General features: G+C 36.8%; 1 pseudogene; it reads right to left on the reverse strand.

Annotated features, from left to right (window-relative positions):
- On the reverse strand, positions 1-27,317 carry LOC108993511 (annotated as a pseudogene).
- Positions 27,318-27,463: the final 146 nt, after the last annotated feature.

The following is a 27,463-nucleotide window of genomic DNA, read 5'->3' on the forward strand; positions in this document are numbered from 1 at the left end:
TTAGTTGACCGTTGGAAAGTAGACAATTTCATCTTGTTGTGCTACCCATTTGCACAGTTAAAAGAAAAAGGAAAACGTAAAGCACAATCGATTATTGACTGCTTTTCATAAATAGAAGTTTTAGATCTGCACAGAGATCTTACAAAAACAAACTTAGACAATGCTCAATGCATTAGATTTATTTTACAATAATAAAATACTTTACAATTTGACGTACGATATCAAAACATATTAGTTTGTGAGTTTACTTTTATAAAATTCTGTGTAGGTCTAAGTATTTCTCATCACAAAAATGTAACCCTATGGAGTTTTATTATAAAAGATATAATATTGTGTGTCTTTAAACAATGACATCTAAAAATAGTGTGCATGCAATTATATGTATATTGTGACAAGATGGTGAAGAAATATTGAGAGCTCAAGCCTGGAAAGTTCTAATCCAGGGCATAGCCTCTGTCCACCCCCGAATGGTGTAAAGAAATTGTTATTAATAGCAACTCCCATTTTCTGTAGACAAAGTGTAACACACAAACCCAATCAAGCTCAATTTTATTTATTTATTTATTTATTTTGTTTTAGTTAATTCTAATTTTTTTTTCTTCACACGTTTATTTTTCCCTCATGTTTTATTTTGTTTTCTTCTCTTTCCGTCTTTATTTCTTAATTCCCGTAAGTTTCCTCTCATCCACTCCATGCACACACACGACACATCCATGCACACGTCTCTCTCTCAGCTCTCTAGGGTTTCACCTCTCATATATTTATAGACACATATGTTATTTCATGCTATTAAAACTACTACCCAAACAGCCACCGCACCACCTTAGAACCGCCCAGCCTGGTCCTTCATCCCCTCGGTTTCATGCACTCCCATACTGGGAGTCACTCCACGTAAGCCAGCCCTCTTCAACCACCACTCCACTGCCTCAAACGAGACTGTCGAGACGAAACTTGGCGTCATTTTCCGAGTGTTGCTGTATAAGAAAAACCAGCGCCCATGTGCACGCAGCCGAACGGAAACCACCCCATGTAAGCTTCCTCCTGTACGATGAAAGCCTCTGGCCTTTGCCCAGCCCCTTGTGGAACCATAAGCCACTGTGCCCAGCCACACGAAGCCTCCGCCCAACACCTCTCGCAGCCTCCGTTGCAAACCATGAAATTCCTCTGTTTTTCCTCCCCGAAACAAAGTAGTTGCATGTAACAGCCCGTTAGAAATCCATTGCTGGAATTTCTATTGACTTTAGGAATCTCGTGAGAAACCCATAAGTTTTTATGAATCGACCAATCGCACAGGTTTTAGTCTGTCAACATAGTCAGTATTATCACTCACTATGGTGCTAGAAATATGAGTTTAATTATTTGAGGTAATTAGAAGTATCAAAATGTGTTATAGTCTACGCCATTAGACTCAATGAATTATTTAGAATTTTATGGCGCAATAGCCTATTTTCATAATTCTGGACGAAACGTCTGTTGAAAATTGTGAAATTATTTTTAGGGGCACTTCGGGGCTGAATTTCGTTAAATGATTTTCACTATAGGTTAATATGAATATTTAGAATTTTTCAGTACTAAGTTTATTATGAATTTGTTTGAGTGAATAGTAACCTCGATAAGCATACCCAGTGCAGTATTTTCAAAATCACAGTGTGAAATATCCAAAATAGGTTGGAGGAGTTTTATTTGGACCCTTGGCAAGATCTTAGCCACACATAGTGAATAATATTAGAGACTTGGTACAAAGAGGAACCGTTAGATGGATTTGTGAAGGAAGTCAAGGTGTGAGATCATGTCACCTAAGTAAAACTTTGTTTATTCTGATCAACCAAATTGTGCCAAACCAAAGAGGGTTTCAACCCTAGCAAAACCCTAAATGGTTGGAATCCAATTGTAACCCCCAAAAGCTTGGTTGAAACCGAAATCCTAAATGGTTTCCCCAAACCCTAAAGTTGGCCTCCAAACCCTTTTTAATCCGATTTCTAGCATTGTGTTTAATCACTTCCACATGCTATTAATTAATCAAATCCTTGTTATGAAATTATTATTCAACTTTTTAAACCTTGGAAATTTGATTGGGCCAAGAAAAATTGGTTTTGGGCTTGATAGCATCTCAAACCCTAACCAAACCCCCTTTAAACCCCAAATTGAAGCTCATTTCGTTGGGGCCCACGAACTTGGCCACCTTGGCAAAACTTCTTGAAGAAGTTTCCTCCCCCACATGGCAGACCATCCACTGCCATTGGCTGCAACCCATTAGTGCCTTGATCTGAAGAGAAGTCCACTCCATCAACCTCCATCTCTCACAGCTACTGCAGGCAGTCCATTCCTCTCACCATTCTCCACTTTATGTCACATAGCCACCTCCAATCAAGGGTCATTCAAGCCCATAAATTCCCCCTCCAGAAGGCTAAAGTAGTGCAAGACACACTTCTCTCCATTTTATCACTTATTTGCCCCGTTCTTAGAGAGAAACCCAAAAGAGCTCTCTCGGGCAGATTTCTGGGTCTTCTTGCCTGGCCATTTTTTATCCTTTTTAATTATTATCTCACGATGACTCCTTCATAAAATTTATCCGTATTTGAGTCTAGTTTCCGTGTATATCTTATTAGTCTCATTCCATGCTCATTTGATTGGTCAAAAGTATTTTTAACCATGGAAAGGTCATTCTGGGCGTGAAACTGGAGAGTATGATATGTTTTAGAATTTTTGACCAAGCTAATGGACATATCTTCGTCCAAAAATTTTATGGAGTGTTGTTAGCGTGTGTTTATGAATTTTCATTAAGGTTTTGTGGCATGGATAAAGCTTTTGATGATAGATTTCCTTAGATTTAGAAACTTGAAAACTGGAAGTTGAAAAACAGTTTTTGTTTTGTGAAAGTTGGAATATTTCGTGGTTTGATCTTATTCGAAAGGCTTTGATATTTTTATATGATGATCCTAAGCCTCTTATATACATTTTAGGATGTTATTTTGAAGATATTTAGTATTAGTTTTAAAGGTATGATTTTTCTATGCAAAACGATTTCGGTTAGGCATAAGATTTGATGCTTTCGGGTTAGATCCGTGTTTTATTGAGTTTTAGCCATATGATTTTAAGTTTGATGGTTGGATCTTCTTTAGGACACATTTGTAAACCATGAGATGTTTTAGTTTGAAGATCACATGTGTTTAAGCCATGGCTCAAGAGATTGATCATAGTTAGTGGAGAGAAAAATATCTGTTTTGGACTAAGTTTAAGACCAAAAACTCCAAGTGTTGTTTTGTGACTTTTTGGTGGCTTTTGTTTGATGATTTAAAGCATGGTTGATCTTAGGATGATGTTATGAATATGTTATAAGTAACATTTGATTTTTTTTTGAATTCATGGATATGCTTTTATTAAGGTCAAAACTTGTGATTTAAGGGTTTACTTTTTGTTAAAAAGTTTGGGTCTTTTTACAAAAAGTTTGGTGTTGATGATTAGCTTTTCTTAATGGATATTTTAAGTGTATTTTTAAACTTAGGATAGGAAGATCCTTGTTACAAAATTTTGGTTTAATCATGGGTTTTGAAGGTGGAAGAAATTGCAACCGAAATCAAGAGAAATGGTCTATAAATGTTTCGGCCATTGTTTGTTTTCCATAATTGTGATTGGTTTTAAATTGCTCTAAGTTGTTATGTGAGTCTAGGACAAAAATTTACATGAGGAATGTAAATTTTGGTAATTTTTGGAGTTAGGATGTGAAATCCTTAAGTTAGGGGTAAAATAGTATTTTCCCACACATAAAGGGTAAAATGATAATTTTACTCTAAGTTGTCTCTTTTCACATTTCTAATTGTTAGTAATCAATGTTCTAATTTTTAGAATATCCTCTTACAGTTCCTCGTGTTTCACCCTTATTCTCATAGAACGCGACGATCGAGATAAGTTAGCTCTTAACTTACTATCAGTTTACTGTGTATGTGTGTTGGGTAAGGGAACTACAATTTATGTTCGTATGTTGTTATAGATGTCATGCCATGCCATCACATGTTTATCTATTACACGAATTATTCTATCACAAAAATTTTATCTGTTACATAATATATTCTATCACATGTTACTATCTGTTACAAGTATGTCACATTATGTATGCCATCTGTTACATGTATATCATGTCACATAATATTCACTGTCACATGTTATGCCATGTCACGGAATATTATCTGTTACATATTATGCCATGTCATAAAATATTATCTGTTACATGTACACCATGTTATGAAATATTTTCTATTACATTTATGTCTCAAAGTATGTCATGCTTGTCATCTTACGTTCATGTCACGTTACGCTACGTCAAGACTTCTGTTTTTATGTCACGTTCATGTCACGCCACGTTACGAAATGTCATGTATGCCAGTTAAGTTATTCATGTCAATCACGACCCTAACCGCTAGGATGGGGTAATATCCTAGTGGAACTCCTTTGTTCACGCTGGAGTGTCTAAATTGGTATGAAATTCCCTGAGTTGACGAAGTACAATCAACAGGTTGCGAATGGGGCCTAATTAGCTGGTCACCGGAGTGCACCAGGCACTAATGCCGATGGTGCCAAACATTATATTACGTGTGTCCACAGCAAGTGTGGCACAAACAAATAAGTCATGGGGCCACAACAACTGTGAAGCATACACTACGTGAGACACAGCAATTGTGACAAGTAGAATATGTGGGGCCACAACAACTGTGGAGTACGTATTAACGTACTCACAGCTGGTATAGAAACCTGTGATGTGATGAGGTAATTGGTAGAGACACACGGCTCAAGGGGACCTATGTAGCACCCGTATGGTCACTTTATGATTAAGTCTATTGAAAAAGATTTTAAGTTCATGTATTTCATGTTCAAGTCATGTTTCACGTTATGTTATGTTCAAGTTTACGTTCATGTTAAGTTTCAAGTTCATGTCAATCATGGTAATCCCATGAGACAATAATATGTTTCAAGTTCATGTCTATATCATGTTATGTTCATGTTCATGTTCATGTTATGTCATGTTCACGTTCAAGTTATGTTTCAAGTTCACATTTATATTATGTCATGCTCAGGTTCATGTTATGTTCAAGTTCATGTTCAAATTATGTATGTTCACGTTCATGCTATGTTTCAAGTCCATGTTATGTTTCAAGTTCACGTTCATGCTATGTTGCTTGTCCATATTATGTTTTAAGTTCACATACACACCATGTCACGTCAAGCTAAGTTTCAGTTTCAGTTCAAGTTATGTCATTTATGCTATGCTATAAGTCAAGTTATGTTATGCTTATATATGACTTTGATTATGCATTCATGCTTTTACTGCCATGCATGCATCATTAACCTGTGTGGAAGTTTCCTGTTAACTTGCTGAAATTTGTAATCAAATCTCACTGTGGTAGTCCCAACTACCATTCCCCACGAATGGTAGATCTTGTTACAGGATCTGAAGGAGAACTGGAAATCGGCCAACTGGAAACGGTCGACTAAGCGACGGTGCGACTTAGATGTAGTTGCCTTAGGTTACTACTTGTATTTTGTAGAGTTCAATCTACAGCACCCTTTTGTTCACAAAATTTTGGACTAGTGTTGTGATCTCAGTTGTTTAGTATGTCCTTATGTATGAAGTATGTTGTAAGTATTTGGGATATTATAAGTTTGGTGCATAGATGCATGTTAGGAACATTGCATCTTATATGTCATGAACGGGGGCAGGTAACCTTGTGTTGCATGTCCCGACGCTTCGGATGTCAGTCCGATCCCAAGCGGAATCTGGGGGCGTCACATTGCACCACGAACAACCCCCTATCCTCCACGCCATCACCTCCCTAGAAGCCTAGCCTCCACGTTCTCAACCCCCTAATCAACCCCTGCATGACCTTCACCACCACAATCCCCCACCGGAAACAGCTTGGCCTAGCAATCGCAAGCACGTTCGCGCTACCCTCACTCTCTCTCACTGTGTTGTTCTCTCTCTCCCTCTGTGTGCTCTGCTGAGTTCACCACCTTCCACCGCACCCACCACTGCCATCCTCAGCCAGCACCATACGTTGTCGCACATTCCCTTCCCTCACGGTGTGCCTCTGCCGCGTAAACTACCTCACGTAGTATGAGCATGTTTTCAAATAACAAAGCTTACCGTATAGTTGGTCAAGCATATATTATTTGGGGTAAGTTACATCTTTACCCTTTGAGTACAAGTTGTATTGGCTTGCTTTAAACTTTTAAATATGTATTAGTGTACTCTATTTTATTTTTACTTACAGAAAATCACTTATGTATTTTATCATGTTATTAAGTAAAGTTTTATTTTAAGAGTAAACAATATTGGTGTAATGTTATTTTTTTTTCACATTTGAGATATAACTTAGTCTATTTAAAAATAGTTATGGTTTATTTTAAAATATTTTGGGATAATTATATTATCTAGTATTAAACTTTATAGTTGGTTTTCAATAGTAAATAGATTTGACTTTTAAATATTTTTGTCATAGTTATTAAATCAACAAAGATGATTTTAGAAAGTGATGATTTGAAATTTTAGGTGTTGAGGAATTTAATAGATTATTTTAGAAGCGTAGGATTGAATATCGAAATATGAGATTAATTGGAAATTTACGAGAATTATGTGATTATTTATAGGTGACGATTAATTATTGTTCGACATTTTAAAGAAAATTCTGAAAAAGCTAAGAAGTCTAGGTAAGCGGGATTCTTATGTTAGACTTTGCATTAAAATAAAATGAGCTGAGGTTATTTTTGGAAAATATTCATATTTGATGTTGAAAAGAAATTTGAACTGCCTCAGTTATTTGTTCTGCATTACTCTTGAGATTCTGTTTAAGAAGAAATTATTTTCTGTCATGACTGGTGTAGACATGAGCTAATTTTTGACATTCTATTTCTGAACTTTGAAAAGAGAGTGAATATGAAATTTTGTGCATAAATTATGTTGTGATATGATTTTGTTCTGTTCTAAAGATTTTCTGTACTCTGATATGATCTGATGTGATTTCTGAAAACCACTGGCATAACGTTCTATTTATGTTTTTGTTCCATTCTAACCTTACCACGGGTGTAAAACTGTGGCCTCTGTTTGGGTTGGTACTAACTTTTCTATTTCTGGTGCTCCCATTTGGGAAACAAAGTGGTTTTCTGCGTGGTCTTTCCTATGTGCACACTTGGGGCTCAGAGAATGAATAAAAGGAAGATTCACATTCTGTTTCTGCTCGGTTAGCTACCGGGATTTGCACAACCCTACCATGGGGGTTAAACATGGTATTTGGTCTGATATGATAAGATAAGATGTGATGATTCAGTTTATGCTATGCCAAAGAGATTTTGATTATGAATATTTTCGAACTTTCGCTCTAATATTTTTGATAACATGTTCTGACACTGCATTTTGAAAACACTATACTGATTCTGCATTCTGAAAGAAAATATTATTTTTCTGCATTCCGAACTCTGTAAATGCTCATGTTTACATGCTAGTATATGTTTTCTGCTTACTGCGTTGTTGATAACTCCCCCCTTATCTCCAATTATTTTTTAGATAATTTTGATGGTTCAACCAGAGAACAAGAGTAGAAAATTTAGCAAGATGTGATGATCGTAGTGGAATAAATGTCTGAGGGTATAAATGCTTATTTGAGAGTCGTAGTTAGTAAACTGATATATTTTTTGGGTATTTGATTTGATGAGTTGGTGATGTTTTCGAGTTTTTGGAGAATTTCTAATTTATGTTATTGGGAATTTCTTTATTGTCGCCATGGAGGAATTTAGATTTTTTGATTGATTAAATGAATTAATATTTTATGGGATTTTCTGGATTTTATTGTTGTGTTATTTAAGTTAATTTTAAGTATTAAGAGTTAACTCTCTGGACCTTTGGGATCGGGTCGTTACAGTTAGTATCAGAGCCAGGTTAGAGATTCTGCATACTATAATAAGGAGTTGGTTGGAATTTGTGGTTTTAGACGTCTGTGGGTTTAGGAAGTAATTTCATACTCAAGGTATAGAAATTTGAGGACTACGAGATGATCTTGGGAATATTCCAGGTTAGAGATTCTGCATACTATAAACTTGGAGGTTTAGATATTTGTGGGTTTAGGAAGAAATTTCAGATTTGAGGTGTAGAATTTTAATGAATAAGAGATGATTATGTTGATATTTAAGTTTTAGATTTTGTAAGACTTTATGATTGAGTTTTAAGATTTTGATGTTTTGAGATTTTAGATCCGACAAGCTTAATTTGTGGAATATAGGAGATAATATTTATAAAGATTAATTTAAGGTTTACATTTTTTAGGTTTAGATTCTAAGACGTAAGACAGTTTAGAGCGATGTCGGGTTTACAATTATAGATGGTAGGATGAAGTATATGGGTTGGTTAAAGAAATGGCTAAGAATGGTTAAAACAAGTTCAAGATTTTATTGATTCATTTATTTATTTTTAACTTGTTTTTTTTTTAAATATTTTAGTTGGTATTTATATTTTTGTCTATACATATTTTGTTTTCTTTACCTAAAATGTTTAACTGAGTTTAAGATCTCAGAATGGCTGCTCATCGTCGAGTTCGAAACTTTGGAGATTTGAGGTTTAGAGATTGTACATACTTTAAAAATGATTTTGAGGAGATTTAAGGTCGTAGAATCCTGCAGGTTTCAAGATATGAGTTTTGATGATATGTAAGGTTTTAACACTTGCGGACCTATGGAATAAGTTCCGCGAAATCTGAGGTTTTAGATTTTGTATATTTTAAGGAAACAAATTTTTATGGCATTTGAGATTTTAGTAGGCGTATTTTGTGGATTGTAAGAAATAATTCTGACAGAGTTTAAGGTTTAGATTTTATGTTGACTTCGTGGAATGAATTTTGATTAGGAACTGGAGGTTTAGACTTGTGATATTGATGTATTAGAGGCTACATACATGTTGGGAGATTTTGCGAAATTAAATTTGGTGACTTAAAAAAAAAATGAATGGACTAGTAAAATGTGAAAGTTAGTTCTTTTTAGATGTACTTAATTGAGATACAATGTATTTAGGACTACAAGTTGTTAGAGTGCACAGCGGAAGCGTGGTGTTGGTGATATTATAGCTTGAGAGTTTATTTCATTATTTGTATGAGGTTCATGGATTTATGTGGAGAGTTAAAAATTATTTTAGGTTTTTAATTATATAATTGAGGTTTTTATATTAGGTGGAGAATTTGAAATTTATTAATTGGTCGTTAATTGCATTATTGAGGTTTATATTTTAGACTTGAAATGGTAGTGTGCGAGATTCTGAATGGCTAGAAAAAAAAAATATGGGAGAATATGATCGACAATATTGGAGGGCTAGAAGTTGGAATATTGGATTCAACAATTTTGGAATATTAATTAGGTTCGACATTATGATTAATGAATGGGGTAGGCATGCAATCGTTGTAGCGGATAAATATTTAGGCCTTGCTTGTGGTACTAGCAAATTTTGAGGACGAAATTTTCCTTAAGGGGGGGGGGGGAATGTAACACCCGGACCCAATCAAACTCAATTTTTATTTATTTATTTTGTTTTAGTTTATTCTATTTTATTTTTTTTTCTTCACACGTTTATTTTTCCCACATGTTTTATTTTGTTTTCTTCTCTTTTCGTCTTTATTTCTTAATTCCCGTAAGTTTCCTCTCGTCCACTCCATGCACACACACGACACATCCGCACATACGTCTCTCTCTTGGCTCTCTAGGGTTTCACCTCTCATATATTTATAGACACATATGTTATTTCATGCTATTAAAACAACTACCCAAACACAAGCCGCCGCACCCCCTTAGAACTGCCCAGCCTAGTCCTTCATCCCCTCGGTTTCATTCACTCCCATACCGGGAGTCACCCCACGTAAGCCAGCCCTCTTCAACCACCATTCCACTGTAGCAAACTAGACTGCCGAGACGCAACTTGGTGTCATTTTCCAAGTGTTGCTGCATCAGAAAAACCAACGCCCATGCGCACGCAGCCGAACGGAAACCACCCCATGCAAGCTTCCCCCTGCATGATGGAAGCCTCTGGCCTTTGCCGAGCCCCTTGTGGAACCATAAGCCATCGTGCCCAGCCACACGAAGCCTCCACCCAACACCTCTCGCAGCCTCCGTTGAAAACCACAGAATTCCCCTGTTTTTCCTCCCCGAAACAGAGTAGTTGCACCACGGACAACCCCCTATCCTCCACGCCATAACCTCCCTAGAACCCTAGCCTCCACATTCTCAACCCCTTAATCAACCCCTGCATGACCTTCACCACCGCAAGCCTCCACCGGAAATAGCTTGGCCCAGCTATCGCAAGGATGTTTGCACTGCCCTCTCTCTCTCTCACTGTGTTGTTCTCTCTCTCTCTCTCTCTCTCTCTCTATTTCTCTCTGTGCTCCATCGAGTTCACTACCTTCCACCGCACCGAGCACCGCACCCGCCACCACCAACCTCAGCGAGCTCCATACGTTGTCGCACGTTCCCTTCCCTCACGGTGTGCCTCTACCACGTAAACTACCTCACGTAGTATGAGCATGTTTTCAAATAACAAAGCTTACCGTATAGTTGGTCAAGCAAAAATTATTTGAGGTAAGTTACATCTTTACCCTTTGAGTACAAGATGTATTGGCTTGCTTTAAACTTTTAAATATGTATTATTGTACTCTATTTTATTTTTGCTTACATAAAATCACTTATGTATTTTATCATGTTATTAAGTAAAGTTTTATGTTAAGAGTAAACAATATTGGTGTAATGTTATTTTCTTTTTCACATTTGAGATATGATTTAGTCTATTTAAAAATAGTTATGGTTTATTTTAAAATATTTTGGGATAATTATATTATCCAGTATTAAACTTTATAGTTAGTTTTCAATAATAAATAGATCTGACTTTTAAACATTTTTGTCATAGTTATTAATCAACAGAGATGATTTTAGAAAGTGATGATTTGAAATTTTAGGTTTTGTGGAATTTAATAGGTTATTTTAGAGCGTATGATTGAATATCGAAATATGAGATTAATTGGAGATTTACGGGAATTATGTGATTATTTATAGGTGACGATTAATTATTGTTCGACATTTTGAGGAAAATTCCAAAAAAGCTTAGAAGCCCAAGTAAGCGGGATTCCTATGCTAGACTTTGCATTAAAATAAAATGAGTTGAGGTTATTTTTGGAAAATATACATATTTGATGTTGAAAAGAAATTTGAACTGCCTTAGTTATTTGTTCTACATTACTCATGAGATTCTGTTTAAGAAGAAATTATTTTCTGTCATGACTGGTGTAGACATGAGCTTATTTTTGACATTTTATTTCTGAACTTTAAAAAGAGATCGAATATGAAATTTTGTGCATAAATTATGTTGTGATATGATTTTGTTCTGTTCTGAAGATTTTCTGTACTTTGATATGATCTAATGTGATTTCTAAAAACCACTGGCATAACATTCTGTTTATGTTTTTCTTCCATTCTAACCTTACCACGGGTTTAAAACTGTGGCCTCTGTTCGGGTTGGTACCAACTTTTCTATTTCTAGTGCACCCACTTTGGAAACAAAATGGTTTTCTGCGTAGTCTTTCCTATGTGCATACTCAGGGCTTCTAGAATGAATAAAGGGAAGATTCACATTCTATTTCTGCTGAGTTAGCTACTAGGGTTTGCATAACCCTACCACGGGGGTTAAACATAGTATTTGTTCTGATATGATAAGATAAGATGTGATGATTCAGTTTATGTTGTGCCAAAGAGATTTTGATTATGAATATTGTCGAACTTTCGCTCTGATATTTTTGATAACTTGTTCTAACATTGCATTTTGAAAACATTATACTGATTCTACATTCTGAAAGAAAATATTTTTGTTCTGCATTCCGAACTCAATAAATGCTCATGTTTACACACTAGTATATGTCTTCTGCTTACTGAGTTGTTGATAACTCATCTTTTATCTCCAATTATTTTTCAGATAATTTTGATGGTTCAGCTGGAGAACAAGAGTAGAAAGCTTAGCAAAGTGTGATGATCATAGTGGAATAAGTGCCTTAGGGTACAAATGCTTATTTGAGAGTCGTAGTTAGTAAACTGATTTATTTTTCGAGTTTTTGATTTGATGAGTTGAGGATGTTTTCGAGTTTTTGGAGAATTTCTAATTGATGTTATTGGGAATTTCTTTATTGTCGCCATAGAGGAGCTTAGATTTTTGGATTGATTAAATGAATTAATATTTTATGGGATTTTCTAGATTTTATAGTTGTGTTATTTAAGTTAATTTTAAGTATTAAGAGTTAACTCTCTGGACCTTCGGGATCGGGGCATTATACAAAGAATCTCTATATTGTTTAGGATCTCTCTGCAGAGATGACTTATATATGCTGATTACACTGATAAACATGATTTCTGTTGTTCAAGTGAAAGTACCAAATTAAATAATGCATACCTCCCATCTCCATGGATCGAATCGATGTGGGTTTTCGTAGTTATTTTTATCCATGTGAACAGAGAGGCCAAGACGCACCATTCCTGTGGCCTGTATAGAATAACCTTTGATTTCTACATCCTTGAAGTGCTTTTCTCCAGACCCCATTGATGATATTTGCCAGTCTGAGAGTTTCACTGATGACCTTGTGAAGAATAAGAATAGCAGGTTCTGATATATTAGTATATAGTTTTTTTTTTTAAAGAGTTAAGGCCACATGTTCAAGAGTGACCCCTTCCCAAATTTATTAATAATAAAAAACCCTCACTTGTGGCGGAGGAATACCATGATAACAAAACAAGCATATCGGAAAAAAATACATAACAAGCAATATGCCACAAAAACACCCAAAACTCCCCAAAATAAAACTAAAAATCAACAATGATATAAAAGCCCAACGACTCAAAGACCTCTCAGATAAGGTAATGACAATTTATCCTTGCAAAGCAATCCTTTCAAATACTTTGGACCTCTCAACAAAGAATGCCAAACATAAGTCAAACCTTGAGCTCCCATTTTTGCTAAATAATCCGCCGGTGCATTTCCTTCTCGATAAATATGAGTTATGCCATAATCTCCACCTTCAAACAAACCCATAACCTCCTCTCAAAAATCTTCTAAATACCACACACCACATATAGTTTTGGTTTCTATAAGTAGCAAAAGTCCCATAAAACATCTGAGACTCACATTTTGAGTAAATTGCATGGACATGTAGTCAGTCCAAGCATAACCTTCAAAGGAATCCGTCTTCTATTTCTTCAGTTCCATGTTTTCCTCCTGCATATATACCTACAACGTTAATTAAAGCAGTGAAGCCAAATATATGTAGTACCTACTTTTTGATAAATGCAGTAAGGTGTATTTCAGTACTATGTGGAAATAGGCAATCTAATGCACATGATCAGTTTCATCCAAATAAAAAGAGACAGGTTTGGTACTCCAAATTTCCCTGAAGATCTTGGACATGATGTCCTTAATTTCCAAGTCTTCCAAGAAATGAACACTATCAAGATCTTTGAGAGATGAAAATAGCTTTGCACCCATCTTTTACATTTTTCATCCAATGTTACTAAAATCGATACAACAAATTAATGAACTACAAAATATATAGCTGTAATGTTCACAACGTCTCGTTAAGATCGGCGGTCAAAGTTGTGACACGTTACCTACTTTTCATCCATATTAACTGTCAAAATCAGAAAGGGTGCTATTTCTTCTTCTTCTTCTTTTAAGCGGGTAATTTTGAATGTGAAGTGGAGAATTCTTAGGTTTGAGATTGCAAAGTGTATTTTTTATTACTTACCAGGAGTACCAAATGCATGGCAATCTAACTAGCAAGATTTACTTGTTAGCGTAAACTTGGACAACAATTAAAGCTAAATGGGAAAAGCTTCTTTGCTAGCTAGTTTGACAGCTAGTTGACCGCTAGTCAAAATTTATTTATTTATTTATTTATTTATTTAGTGATTAAGAAAGTGATTTTAAATATATTGGTGTATTTTTTTATTTTTTAAAAATATTTAAATATATTAAAAAATTGTAAAAAAGAAAAATGAGAAAAAAATTAAAAATACTCATTTTGCCACTCAAGCTAAATTGTTTTGAAAAACATATTTGCAAGTATCCGTCTATTATGATTTGATATAATAAGATGAAAAATGATATTTGTAATTATAGAATATATAAGTGCTATATATTATTTTAAAAAATAATAATAAATATATAATTTATATAAAAAATTAATTTTTTAATAAGAAATTAAATTCTTTTTAACAATTAATAAAAAAAATGGAAAAGAAAGAAAATAACACTGGCAAATTGACAGCTAGTGTTCGCAACTAGCACAGACACGAAGTTAATAGGTGGTCCTAATCCGGCAACCGTTCAATCCAAATCATACGGCTGCTAAACGTCCACTCCATTCTTTTCAGCCCATGTGGACACGTACTCTTTCGGTCTAAGTTGTGTGTTTTATGTTCCTGCTTAGCACTCTTATTGGATTAGTCAAAATTAAAAAATAATTTTGATGAATATAAGAAAATTTTAATTTTTAACTATTTCATTCACATAAATCTCTATATTAGAATAGCTATTTGTTTATTATATAATAATAAAATAATATATATAAGATAAATTTAGTTTTGATTATTCACATTAAATTTCTACATTAAATTATATATTTATTTATTATATGGTAATGAGTAACTATTAATTTTAAAAATTATTTAATTTTTTTAATTATTAATTTTTTTAATTTTATCATATTTTAGTATTCTACTTATTATATGTTAATTAATAATCATGTTCTTATTAAATTAATATATCACTAAGTATATTAATTGTGATAAAAATATGTGATAGAAAGAAATGGAAAGAGAAATAATTAATAAAATATGTATTTGATGTATGTATAGTAACCTTCAAATTTGAAAAAACTTTTGAAAGTCACTGTAACTAAATTTCATTTAAAATTTGACTAATCTAATGTGAGCATATTTTACTCTTTAATAGCAAAATATTCATTAAATTTAACTTTTAACTAATTCAATGAGAGTGCTCTTAATGAAAACCATTTCTTTAGCAAAAGGCCAAACACTTTATACACTTTATATGCTATGACGTGCACATCTTGGGACCCATACATGTACGAAATCAGAGATAATCCCCATCGTTTATTTAAAACCCAAGTCAAAAGAAAACAATCAAGTATTTTTGTACTTACCATTAATTTTTCTAGTGCGACGGGGCTAGGGGTGAGCAGAGGGACCCCGCCCCGGCCATCCCGCCCCGCTTTCGCTCGGCCCCAGCATGTAGGGCTCTTTGCGGGGGTGGGTGACGGGGAGGGTCTAACCCCGCCCCCATTTATATATATATATATATATATATTATATACATATATATAAACATAAATATATATTTATATTTATATTTTACAAATTATGTATATATAAATATATATTACAAATTGTTAGAATTGTTTACAAAATATACATTGACAAATTTAAAAACTACATAGTTTAAAAACTAATACACTACAATTTATACAAAATATGTACTAACAAATTTAAAAATTACATAGTTTTTAAATTATAGTCATATTTACAAAATTTAAATTTATAATTTGGATTTAAAAATATATTTTTAATTACTTTTGCACTTATAAATAATTTTTAAATAAAATAAATATAGTATTTTTTTTAAGTAAAAAAAAAGGGGACGGATTGGTAATCCGCCCCATACCCCGCCCCCGCATCCCGGGAGCGGGGGAGTGGGGTGAAAACCCCACCCCCTGCCCTAGACGGGGCAATCACTGATAAATTTGACAACTAGTGTCATAGCCGTCCACATAGTTTCCTCTCCTGGGACCATCAATTCTAGGATATTCCCAGTGACGAAATCGGACGGTAGGCGTTGCATCTCGCTTGATTCTTCGATATCCTACAGTAACACATCCACATAATCAACTATTGGAGGCAGTGGCGGAACTAGAAACTTGTTATAGGGGGGCTGAGCAAAGCTAAAATTATAATAAAATATTTTTTATTTTATTTTTGAGTCAAAATAATTTATAAGATCAAAATAATTTTGTAGAGGAGGTTAAGATAACGTTTTAGAGAGAAAACCAACACAATATGAGATAATATAATCCTATTAAATCATAAAAAGACTAATACAATTCTTTTTTTTTTCAAACTTTGGGGGGGCCATGGCCCCCTGCCCCTGTGTAGGTCCGCCACTGATTGGAGGCTTCTCGTTTGGATTTCTCAGAACTATTTTTCTTTCTCCCACGATCCTCCTCGCCACCTTCAACATCCTCTCCTTAGCCTACACGCACAAGGCCACCACCATTTTTTATCAGGAACCCCCACTACTGAGCCCTGAAACCTGAAAATTAATGCGTAAAAGAAGACAGAGCTTTGGCCGTACGTGTGTCATGTATTTGTGTGTGTACTTGAATTACCTTTAGAAATTTGTACAGTCTGGTTCCAAGAAACTTAATAGGTATACAAATCAACCCTTTGACGAATTCTTCAAATTCTCTTTTCAGAAAGTTCATATCCTCACCTGGACCAATGCTCATCAATGCTTCAACCAGTACTTCAAACGTAATCTGAAACATTCCGAAGCCAAAAACTTCATTAGAGAGAGAGAGATCTCACAGAGAGGACAGACTAATGGAAACTCCAAGGGGTTGGACTGGAGGAAACCTTTTTGGTTTCATCTTGGACGTATATTTCGTGCATGTCCTTCCAAGTAGACAAGGTGTAACACCCCAAATCCATGTCCTCAAACCCGGGTGGCTTGGAGAATTACAACCTGTCACTTAAAACATGTTCCCCAACACAACTAAAATAAATCTCCAAAAACTTTATTAACAAAACTCAATCTCGTATTCTAAATAACCACCTTGAAAACTCCACAAAGTCATTATCGCAGCAAAAATAAACTAAGGAGTCCACAATCTCCCTGTAGTCATAACACACCAAACTAACAATTTCATAAGTCTTACTAAATCCAAGATATAATTAAATCTAAGAGACATTAAAACTAGAGGACATCAGAATTCCTTCTTCTAACATCCTCTCCTCAGCTTAATCATGCTCACCAATCTAATCCAGGTCCTCAGTTGGACTCTCCACATCATTTGAAAAATATTAAGAAGATAGGGAGTGAGTTATCAACAACTCAATAAGCAGAGAATATATGCTAGCGTGCAAACATAAGCATTTACAAAGCATAGCATGCAGAACAAAATATTTTTTAGAATTATCATTCAGAACAGAACATGTTTTCAAAAGTAACAGAGCGATAGTTTGAAGACAAGTAAAAGCCCATTGTACTTTGGCATAACATAAATTGAGCATCATCATCACATCAAAACAGAGCATCTTACAGAGTAGAGACCATGTTTCACTCCCGTGGTAGGGTTGTGTTAACCCCGGTGGCCAAATTGGGTAGAGACAGAGGTGAAATCTTTCCCTTATTCTTTTCGGAGCCTCGAGTGTGCACACAGGAAAGACCACAACAAGACCACTTTGTTTCCAAAGTGGGTTCACTCAGAGTCAGAGAAGTTGGTACCAACCGAAACAGAGCAGAGCATAACAGAGCAGAGCAGAGACAGAGTCAGATACAAAATCAGTACACCATGCCAAAGGTTTTCAGTTGCCATATCAAAAAAAACCAGAGTACCAAAACATAATCAAATCATTCTCACATACTGAACAAAAGTCGGAGTATCTTTCTAAATCAATGCACAAATTTTCGGATTCTCAATATCGCTCTTTTTCAGATTTCAGAGACAACATGACAAAATTTAGCTCATGTCTAAACAATGCATGTCAGAAAATATGTTTCATTTTTCATACAGATTTCATGAGTAGTGCAAATAAGCGACCGAGGTTGGTTTTGTTTTCCCAAGTTCTCATTTCATTACAAAATATGCAAAGTTTTCAGAAAGTCAACATCAGTTTTAATAACTCGTATAAAGCCTAGCATAGGAACCCGCTTACCTGACTCCTGCAGCGCAATAACTATGTCTTGAATTCGACCTCTAAAAATCTTGTCACCTATTCATAGAAACAAAATATATACACCAAGTATTAAACCACAATTGGCATAACTTCCATCTAATAATTAAAACCCATAATCCCAAACCGTATTATAGCAAAAACAACTCACCAAGACAACCATATAGAAATCTAGATAGCCTGCATTTCAACCGAAAATACCATATACTAATCTTAAAATTGACCTATACCCCCACCAAAGTCAACGTCAAACACAAACAATCAAAATATCAACCCCACTTCAGTGGCCCCTAACCCCAAGCAATCATCACATCTCAACCAAAACAACAAAAATATTACTCCAAATAATTTAACCTCCACTCCAACGGTCGTATAAAAACCTGAAAAGTACAAAAGCAACACCTACTCAACTCTGAGTATCCATTTGGTTTACTGCACATCCAAACCAAATAATTCAAAACTCCAAGACCATTCCAACACAAGGTTTTTGCTTGCACACCAACAAAGCCCGAGAACTCACGAACTACGCATTAAAACAGAAATTTCATCGAAGTGACTTGAAGTGAAAGTGTGTGTGCGTGCGTAAGAGACCGAGAACGAGAATGGCTTACCAGCGAAAGTTAAATTCTCCTGTGATTGCTTCATTGGTTACACAAAAAAAAAAAAAACCAAATCCAAAGACCCTCGAAAACGCAATACCCAAGAACCATAAGGCAACAACCAAAACTGCAAGTGATGAGAAAGAAGGTCGGCGGAGAGAGTTGTAGTTCAGGGTCTTAATTGCAGAATAGAAGAGAGGGAGAAGGAGATACTTGTAGGTAGAAAACAAAAATCACCAAGTGGAAGAGGAAGAGCCGCATCTGCAGAGAGAAAATCCAACTGTAGAAAACAGAGGTACATGAGAGGGAGAGAGACGCACAAACTCTACAAAACATGGAGGGACACGTGAGAGAGGCGTCGACTTTGAGAGAAAACCAAATGTGAGGGAAAAGAAAATGGAGAAAAATGCTAGGCATCACCTTAGGACTCAAGCACTGACCCAATGAAAAATAAGAGATGGAAATGGGAAGGGAAGTGGGTTACGGGAGAGAGAGGGACCCGGGGGAAAACCAGAAAAGAGAAACCGAAAAAGAGAAAAGAGGGAGAAAGAATCCCCGAGGTTGGGGGAAAGGTTGAGGAAGAAGAGAAGCTTACCCCCAAAACGGCGTCATTCGCACACCTCCAAGGAAAAGGGGTTGGGCTCTCGTGCACGATCCAGGCCTCACAAAAGAAAAACTGGGCCTTACATCCTCCCCTTTACAAAAATTCCGTCCTCGGAATTTGCTACAAGCTATAAAAAAATTCTCTTCAAACAGGTGAAGATACTTAACTCGCATCGCTTCCTCGAATTCCCAAGATGCTTCACTGATAGCATGATTATTCCACAATACTTTAACCAAAGGGATAGTTCGAGTTCGTAACACTTGCTCTTACCTGTCCAAAATCCGCACTGGTTCCTCGGTGTAAATCATATCCTCTTGAATCTGAAGGGGTTAATGGTATATAATGTGGGTGGGGTCATAGATGTACTTCCTCAACATAGACACATGAAACACGTTATGCACTCCCGAGAGTGCCGGTGGTAGAGCCACCCTGTACGCCACTAGTCCAATCTGATCAAGAATCTCAAACGGTCCAATATATCTTGGGCTCAACTTACCCTTCTTTCCGAATCTCATAACTCCTTTCATCGGTGCAATCCTAAAAAATACCTTACTCCCACCTCAAACTCTAACTGGCGATGACGTTTATTTGCATAACTCTTTTGTTGGCTTTGAGCTGCTTTCATTCTAGCCCGAATGGTATCAATCTTCTCAGTGGTCTGCTGAATAATCTCTGGCCCTATAAGTTTCCTTTCACCTACTTCATCCCAATACAATGCCATACAAAACCTCATAGAGTGCCATCCCAATGCTAGCCTGGAAACTATTATTATAAGCAAACTCAACCAATGGTAAATGTCGCATCCAAGTTCCCTTAAAATCCATCACACACACCCTCAACATGTTTTCTAAAATCTAAATAGTCTTTTCTGACTGTCCATTTGTCTTAGGGTGAAAAGCAGTATTGAAACTTAACTTAGTACCCATTGCCTCTTGTATGCTTCGCTAGAACTTAGAAGTAAAACGGGGATCTCTATCTGATACAATGGATACCAATACTCCATCCAACCTTACTATCTCCCGCACATACAACTCAGCTAGTTTCTCCAGTTTATAAGAAACTTTAATGGGCACAAAACGGGCGGTCTTTGTTAAGCGATCCACGATCACCCATATAGCATCTTGTCTGCTTAAAGTCCTTGGTAGACCTGTCACGAAGTCCAAGGAGATATGCTCCCACTTCCACTCTGGAGTGGCTGTAATAACCCTGTAGGTCTCTGATGCTCCGCCTTCACTTGTTGGCAAATTAGGCATTGTTCCACAAATTTAGCAATTTCTCTTTTCATACCATTCCACCAAAAATACTCTCTCAAGTCCCGATACATCTTGGTACTCCCTGGGTGAATAGTGTATAAAGAACGGTGTGCCTCTTCAAGAATTACCCTTTTTAGTTCATCATCAGCAGGTATGCATACTCTACCTCTAAACCTCAAAACTCCATCCTTGGAAACGCTAAAATCAATTTTGTCCCTATTCCCGACTTCTTCCACTAGCTCACCAACCCTGAGTCCACTTTCTAAGCAGCTTTGATTCTATCTATCAAGGTAGGTTGAACTACTAAACTGGCCATGAAAGCATTTGTATCACTAGCAATGACTTCAATACTGGCTCTTTCTAAGTCCATTAACAACCTATGCTGAGTGGTAATGGCTGCAACTGTCGGTCCCATTGACTTCCTACTTAGGGCGTCGGCTACAACATTAGCTTTGCCTGGGTGATAATTAATGGTGCAATCATAATCCTTGATCAACTCAAGCGATCTCCTTTGCCTCATATTTAATTCTTTTTGAGTAAAGAAATATTTCAAACTCTTGTGATCCGTATAAATTTCACACTTTTCCCCATACAAATAGTCTCTCTAGAGCTTGAGTGCAAAAATGACTATCGTGAGTTCCAGATCATGTGTGGGATAATTCTGCTCATACCCTTTCCGTTGGCGTGAGGCATAAGCTATAATCTTCCCATTTTGCATCAGTACACACCCCAATCCAAGCCTTGATGCATCGCTATAGACAACAAATCCACCTCTAGCCGTGGGCACTATTAACACCGGAGCTGTCACTAATCTTTGTTTCAACTCCTGGAAGCTTTCTTCACACTTTGTTGTCCATTCAAACTTATTATTTTTCCTGGTGAGTGCAATGAGAGGAATTGCTATCCTAGAAAACCCATCAATGAATCAACGGTAATAACCCGCCAATCCCAAAAAGCTTCTAACCTCATGAACATTTTTTGGCGCCAACCAATTAACCATTGCTTCCACTTTTCCAGGGTCCACTGAAATGCCGTCTTTCGAAACTACATGCCCTAGAAACGTGATTCAATCAAGCCAAAATTCACACTTCTTCAACTTAGCAAACAACTGTTTATCTCTGAGTGTCCCAAGTGCCAACTTCAAATGTTCTTCATGCTCGGTCTTGCTTTTGGAGTATATCAGTATGTCATCAATAAAGACAACCACAAACTTATCCAAAAACTCATGGAATACCCTGTTCATCAAATCCATGAATACTGCTGGGGCGTTAGTCAGGCCAAAAGGCATGACCAAAAACTCATAATGGCCATAGAGTCCTGAACGCCGTCTTAGCCACGTTTTCTACCCTAATATTCAATTGATGGTAACCCGATCAAAGATCAATCTTTGAAAATACTTGAGCACCCGGAAGCTGATCAAACAAATCTTCTATTCGGAGTAGCGGGGACTTATTCTTTATGGTTACCCAATTAAGTTCCCTGTAATCGATACACATTCTCATCGATCCATCATTCTTCTTCACAAAGAGAATTGGAGCTCCCCAAGGTGATACACTGGGCCTGATGAAACCCTTATCCAACAAATCTTGCAACTGTTTCTTGAGTTCCACTAATTCAGGCGGCGCCATTCGATAAGGTGCTTTCGAAAGGGGTGTCGTGTTTGGGACTAGTTCAAAAGCAAATTCTACCTCTCGCTTGGGTGGAAGTCCAGATAAATCTTCTGGGAAAACATCTGGATATTCACTCACAACAGGTATCTATTCCAACTTCAACTTTTCCTTTGGTGCTTCTACCACACAGGCTAAGAATCCCTGACAACCATCGCGCAACAATTTTCCAACCTGAATGGCATAAATGATGGGTGGAACCAACCTCACTTTCGACCCTGTGAGCTGAAATTCACTTTCTTTTGGGGGTCTGAAAGCCACTTCTTTTTTAAAACAATCAATACTAGCATGATAAGAAGCCAGCCAATCCATACCCAAAATCACATCAAACCCAACCATGTGGAACACTATTAAATCTGCTGGCATCAGTCTTCCCTCTATAGATAGAAGGCATCCCGGTAGAATCTCACTACAGACTACCGAATTTCCTATTGGGGTCGCAACCACTAACTTGTGCTTCAACCTTTCAGTTTCTAAAGTGCAAAATTTAGAGTAAGCCGTGGAAACAAAAGAATGTGTCGCTCCCTAGTCAAATAACACAATAGCATTATTAGAAAACAAAGAAAGAGTACCTGTGACCACACACACCCGTAATGGAACTTCATTTCTCTGAGGTGGCGGTATGGTCACCTTGTTGCTACCCAATTGCATTGGGCAGTCCCTGATGTAGTGTCCCGATTTGCAGCAACGGAAACACAATCTTGCACCTTTTATGCACTCTCCGGAGTGCACTTGATTGCAAGTCCTACACTGATAGGGCTGTTGGTCACCTTGAACCGGCATTTTTCCTGAGCTACTACCTTCATTCCTCTTTTTCCACCGTCCCTGGTCCATGTTGGATTGGTACCCAGTAGGAGTAGTCATTTTCCTTTATTCATGCAATGCAGCGCTCCTTTGGAGGGTTCTTTCAAAAACTGTGGCCTTATTCACCATTTCTGATAAGTTCCGAATTTGAAAACCCACCACACGCTCATAAAGTTTCTCATTCAGTCATTGCTCAAATTTGCACGCCTTCTTTTCCTCATTGGGAATCAAATAAGTAGCAAAATGGGATAACTTAGTAAACCTAGTTGCATACTTATGTATCGTCATTGTTCCCTGCACCAAGGGGGCAAATCCCATAGCCTTGTCCTCACGGAACGAGCTAGGAAAGAAGCGCTCAAGAAAGATCTGTTTGAAATGCAACCAATTTATTATCTCTGTCCCCTCTACTTCTCTGATAGTTCTTTCAGAGATCCACCACCTATTCGCTTCCCCGGTAAGGTTGAATGTGGTGTACGCCACCTTTTGCTCATCTGTACGGGTTAGGACCCGTAAAATCAACTCAATGTCCTGAATCCAATCCTCCGCCAAAGTTGGATCGCCTCTCCCATCAAATAAAGGAGGTGCATTTGATTGAATTGTTCTACGGTATAGCCCCTTTCATTATAGTTATGCTAGTGACCTGAGGGATTCTGCATGAGGTCATCAATTAATTGATGAGCCGCTGCTCGTAGTACATCAGAAGCACTCGGGTTTGCTTCCCTTTCTTTCTAGTTTGCATTCAGATCTGACATGCTGAAACAACGAGGTGGCATCTTGACAAAAATAACTAGAATCTTTACTAATCGTTTCAAAAATAGAGTTTATATGAACATAAATAATTAGTGGCATTCGTAAAAACAAAATATATATATTATATTTCAAAATTATAAGAATACCCATAAAAGAGAGGAAAGAAGTACACACAACTGTAGTTATAATCAAATTCCCAAAATCTAATACTTTACCCCATCTAACAATTTAAGAAGACTCCGTAATTAAACTAAACCTTAATCAACATGAACATAGTTCATAGACCTGTGAAATACCACACCTCAAAACCATTCCCAAAGCTTGCGAATTCTAAGACTTCCCACATCTACAATATTCAACCCTATAGTGCGCTTCACTATCATAGAAAATCTAAAAATGATTTCTTAAACACTATCTATACTCTGAAATCTTACATACTATAGTCTGCAAAACCTCAAACCTGGCTCTGATACCAAATGTAACACCCCAAACCCAGGTGGATTGGTGAATTACTACTTGTCACTTAAAACATGTTTCCCAACACAACTAAAATAAATCTCCAAAAACTTTATTACCAAAACTAAACCTCATGTGTTCTAAATAACCACCATGAAAACTCCACAAAGTCGTTACAGCAGCAAAAATAAACTAAGGAGTCCACAATCTCCCGGTAGTCATGACAAACCAAACTAATAATTTCATAAGTCTTACTAAACCCAAGATATAATTAAATCTAAGAGACATTAAAACTAAAGGATATCAGAATTCCTTCTTCTAACATCCTCTCCTTAGCTTAATCATGCTCACCAATCTAATCCAGGTCCTCAGTTGGACCCTCCACATCATCTGAAAAATATTATGAAGATAGGGGGTGAGTTATCAACAACTCAGTAAGTAGAGGACATATGCTAGTGTGCAAACATGAGCATTTACAAAATATAGCATGCAGAACAAAATATTTTCCAGAGTTATCATGCAGAACAGAACATGTTTTCAAAAGTAATAAAGCGATGGTTTTAAGACAAGTAAAAACCCATAGTATTTTGGCATAACATAAACTGAGTATCATCATCACATCAAAACAGAGCATCTTATAGAGCAGAGACCATGTTTCACCCCCGTGGTAGGGTTGTGCCAACCCCGGTGGCCAAACCGGGCAGAGACAGTGGTGTTTCCCTTATTCTTCTCGGAGCCTCAAGTGTGCACACAGTAAAGGCCACAACAAGACCACTTTGTTTCCAAAGTAGGTTCACTCAGAGACAGAGAAGTTGGTACTAACCCAAACAGAGGAGAGCATAATAGAGCAGAGCAGAGACAAAGTCAGATACAAAATCAATACACCATGCCAAAGGTTTTCAGATGCCATATCAAAATAAACCAGAGTACCAAAACATAATCAGATCATTCTCACATACTGAACAAAAGTCGGAGCATCTTTCTAAATCAATGCACAATTTTTCAGATTCTCAATATTGCTCTTTTTCAGATTTCAGAAACAACATGACAAAATTTAGCTCATGTTTACACAATGCATGTCAGAAAATATTTTCCTTTTTTCATATAGATTTCATGAGTAGTGCAAATAAGCGATCGATGTTGGTTTTGTTTTCCCAAGTTCTCATTTCATCACAAAATATGCAAAATTTTCAGAAAGTCAACCTCAGTCTTAATAACTCGTATAAAGCCTAGTATAGAAACCCCACTTACCTGACTCCTGCAGCGCAATAACTATGTCTTGAATTCGACCTCTAAAAATCTTGTCACCTATTCATAGAAACAAAATATATATACTAAGTATTAAATGACAATTGGCATAACTTCCATCTAATAATTAAAACCCACAATCCCAAACCATATTATAGCAAAAACAACTCACTAAGACAACCATATAGAAATCTGGACAGCCCGCATTTTAATCCAAAATACCATATACTAATCTAAATATTGACCTATACACCCATCAAAGTCAACGTCAAACACAAACAATCAAAATATCAACCCCACTTCAATGGCCCTTAACTCCAAGCAATCATCACAACTCAACCAAAACAAGAACAATATTACTCTAAATAATTTAACCTCCACTCCAACAGTCGTATAAAAACCCGAACAGCACAAAAACAACACCTACTCAACTCCGAGTATCCATTTGGTTTACTGCACATCCAATTCAAATAATTCAAAACTCCAAGACCATTCCAACACAAGGTGTTTGCTTGCACACCAACAAAGCCCGAGAACTCACGAACTACGTATTAAAACAGAAATTTCATCGAAGTGACTTGAAGTGAAAGTGTGTGTGCGTGCGTAAGAGACCGAGAATGAGAATGGCTTACCAGTGAAAGTTAAATTCTCCCGTGATGGCTTCCCTAGTTACACAAAAAAAAAAAACCAAATCCGAAGACCCACGAAAACGCAATACCCAAGAACCACAAGGCAACAACCAAAACTGCAAGTGATGAGAAAGAGAGGGTCGGCTGAGAGAGTTGTAGTTCAGGGTCTTAATTGCAGAATAAAAGAGTGGGAGAAGGAGATACATAGGTAGAAAAAAAATCACAAAGTGGAAGAGGAAGAGCCGCGTCTGCAGAGGGAAAATCTAACTGCAGAAAATAGAGGTACACGAGAGGGAGAGAGACGCACAAACTCTGCAAAAAATGGAGGGATGCGTGAGAGAGGCATCAACTTTGAACCGAATGTGAGGGAAAGGAAAATGGAGAAAAATGCTAGGCATCACCTTCGGACTCAAGCACTGACCCAATGAAAAATAAGAGATGGAAACGGGAAGGGAAGTGGGTTACGGTAGAGAGAGGGACATGGGGGAAAACCAGAAAAGAGAAACCGAAAGAGAGAAAAGAGGGAGAAAGAATCGGGGGGGGGGGGGAAGCTTACCCCCAAAACGGCATTGTTCGCACACCTTCAATGAAATGGGGCTGGGCCCTTGTGCATGATCCGGGCCTAACAAAAGAAAAATTGGGCCTTACACAGGGTGAATTTGATAGGGCGTTCCATCTTTTTGGTAATTCGGGCTTTGAGTTGTGGGGATCTCAGGAAACCTCCGATCAGTGCATGCACTCTCTTCTGAATAGTTCCATTGATTTGGAGTATGGAATTCTTTCCAAATAACTTTGTGATTGATTTGGGATATGCTGGGATAAAAGTGCTCCCATGGTTTTGTAAGATAACCTTATTGGCTTCCGGATCTGTAGAAACTATGGTGGGCGTTCCCAAGATGTTTGTTCTGAACACCTTCTTGTACCTGTTAAGAGAGAGACAGAAGAAGGGTTCCTGTTTCATTCTTGCTTTCCATGTTACTTTCTCATTGATTGAAGGAAGATAAAAAGGGCTTGATACATGAAAAGGAAATGGTCAATTCATTGCGAGGCTGGAATCTGTGAGTATGGAGAAGGAGAATAGGCTGTGGTTACCGACTGCACAAACAAATAAACTGAGCTCCAGTGCTTAAAGGTCTAGCTACTGCAAAGCAGGCTTTTCACTCTTTTAACTTCTTGGGGGAGCAGTTGCTTCTTTCAAATTACCTTGTTTTGCAATGGTCACCATCAGCCATGAATGAATGAAAAATATCCTCTTCTGCTTTCATCCCAGACAACTCCATGTTTGGTTTATAAAGAACATATATATTTCTGAATGGTTTTTTCTTGATCCTTTTAGTGACAACTTCAATTGATTGTGAGTCTTGAACATAGTCTCATATTCTACATTTTCCATTTTTTCAGAGTGACTGCTATTGAGTTTTAGCTA

This window comes from Juglans regia, chromosome 11 (assembly GCF_001411555.2).
Source record: "Juglans regia cultivar Chandler chromosome 11, Walnut 2.0, whole genome shotgun sequence".
In the NCBI taxonomy this organism is placed as follows: Eukaryota; Viridiplantae; Streptophyta; class Magnoliopsida; order Fagales; family Juglandaceae; genus Juglans; species Juglans regia.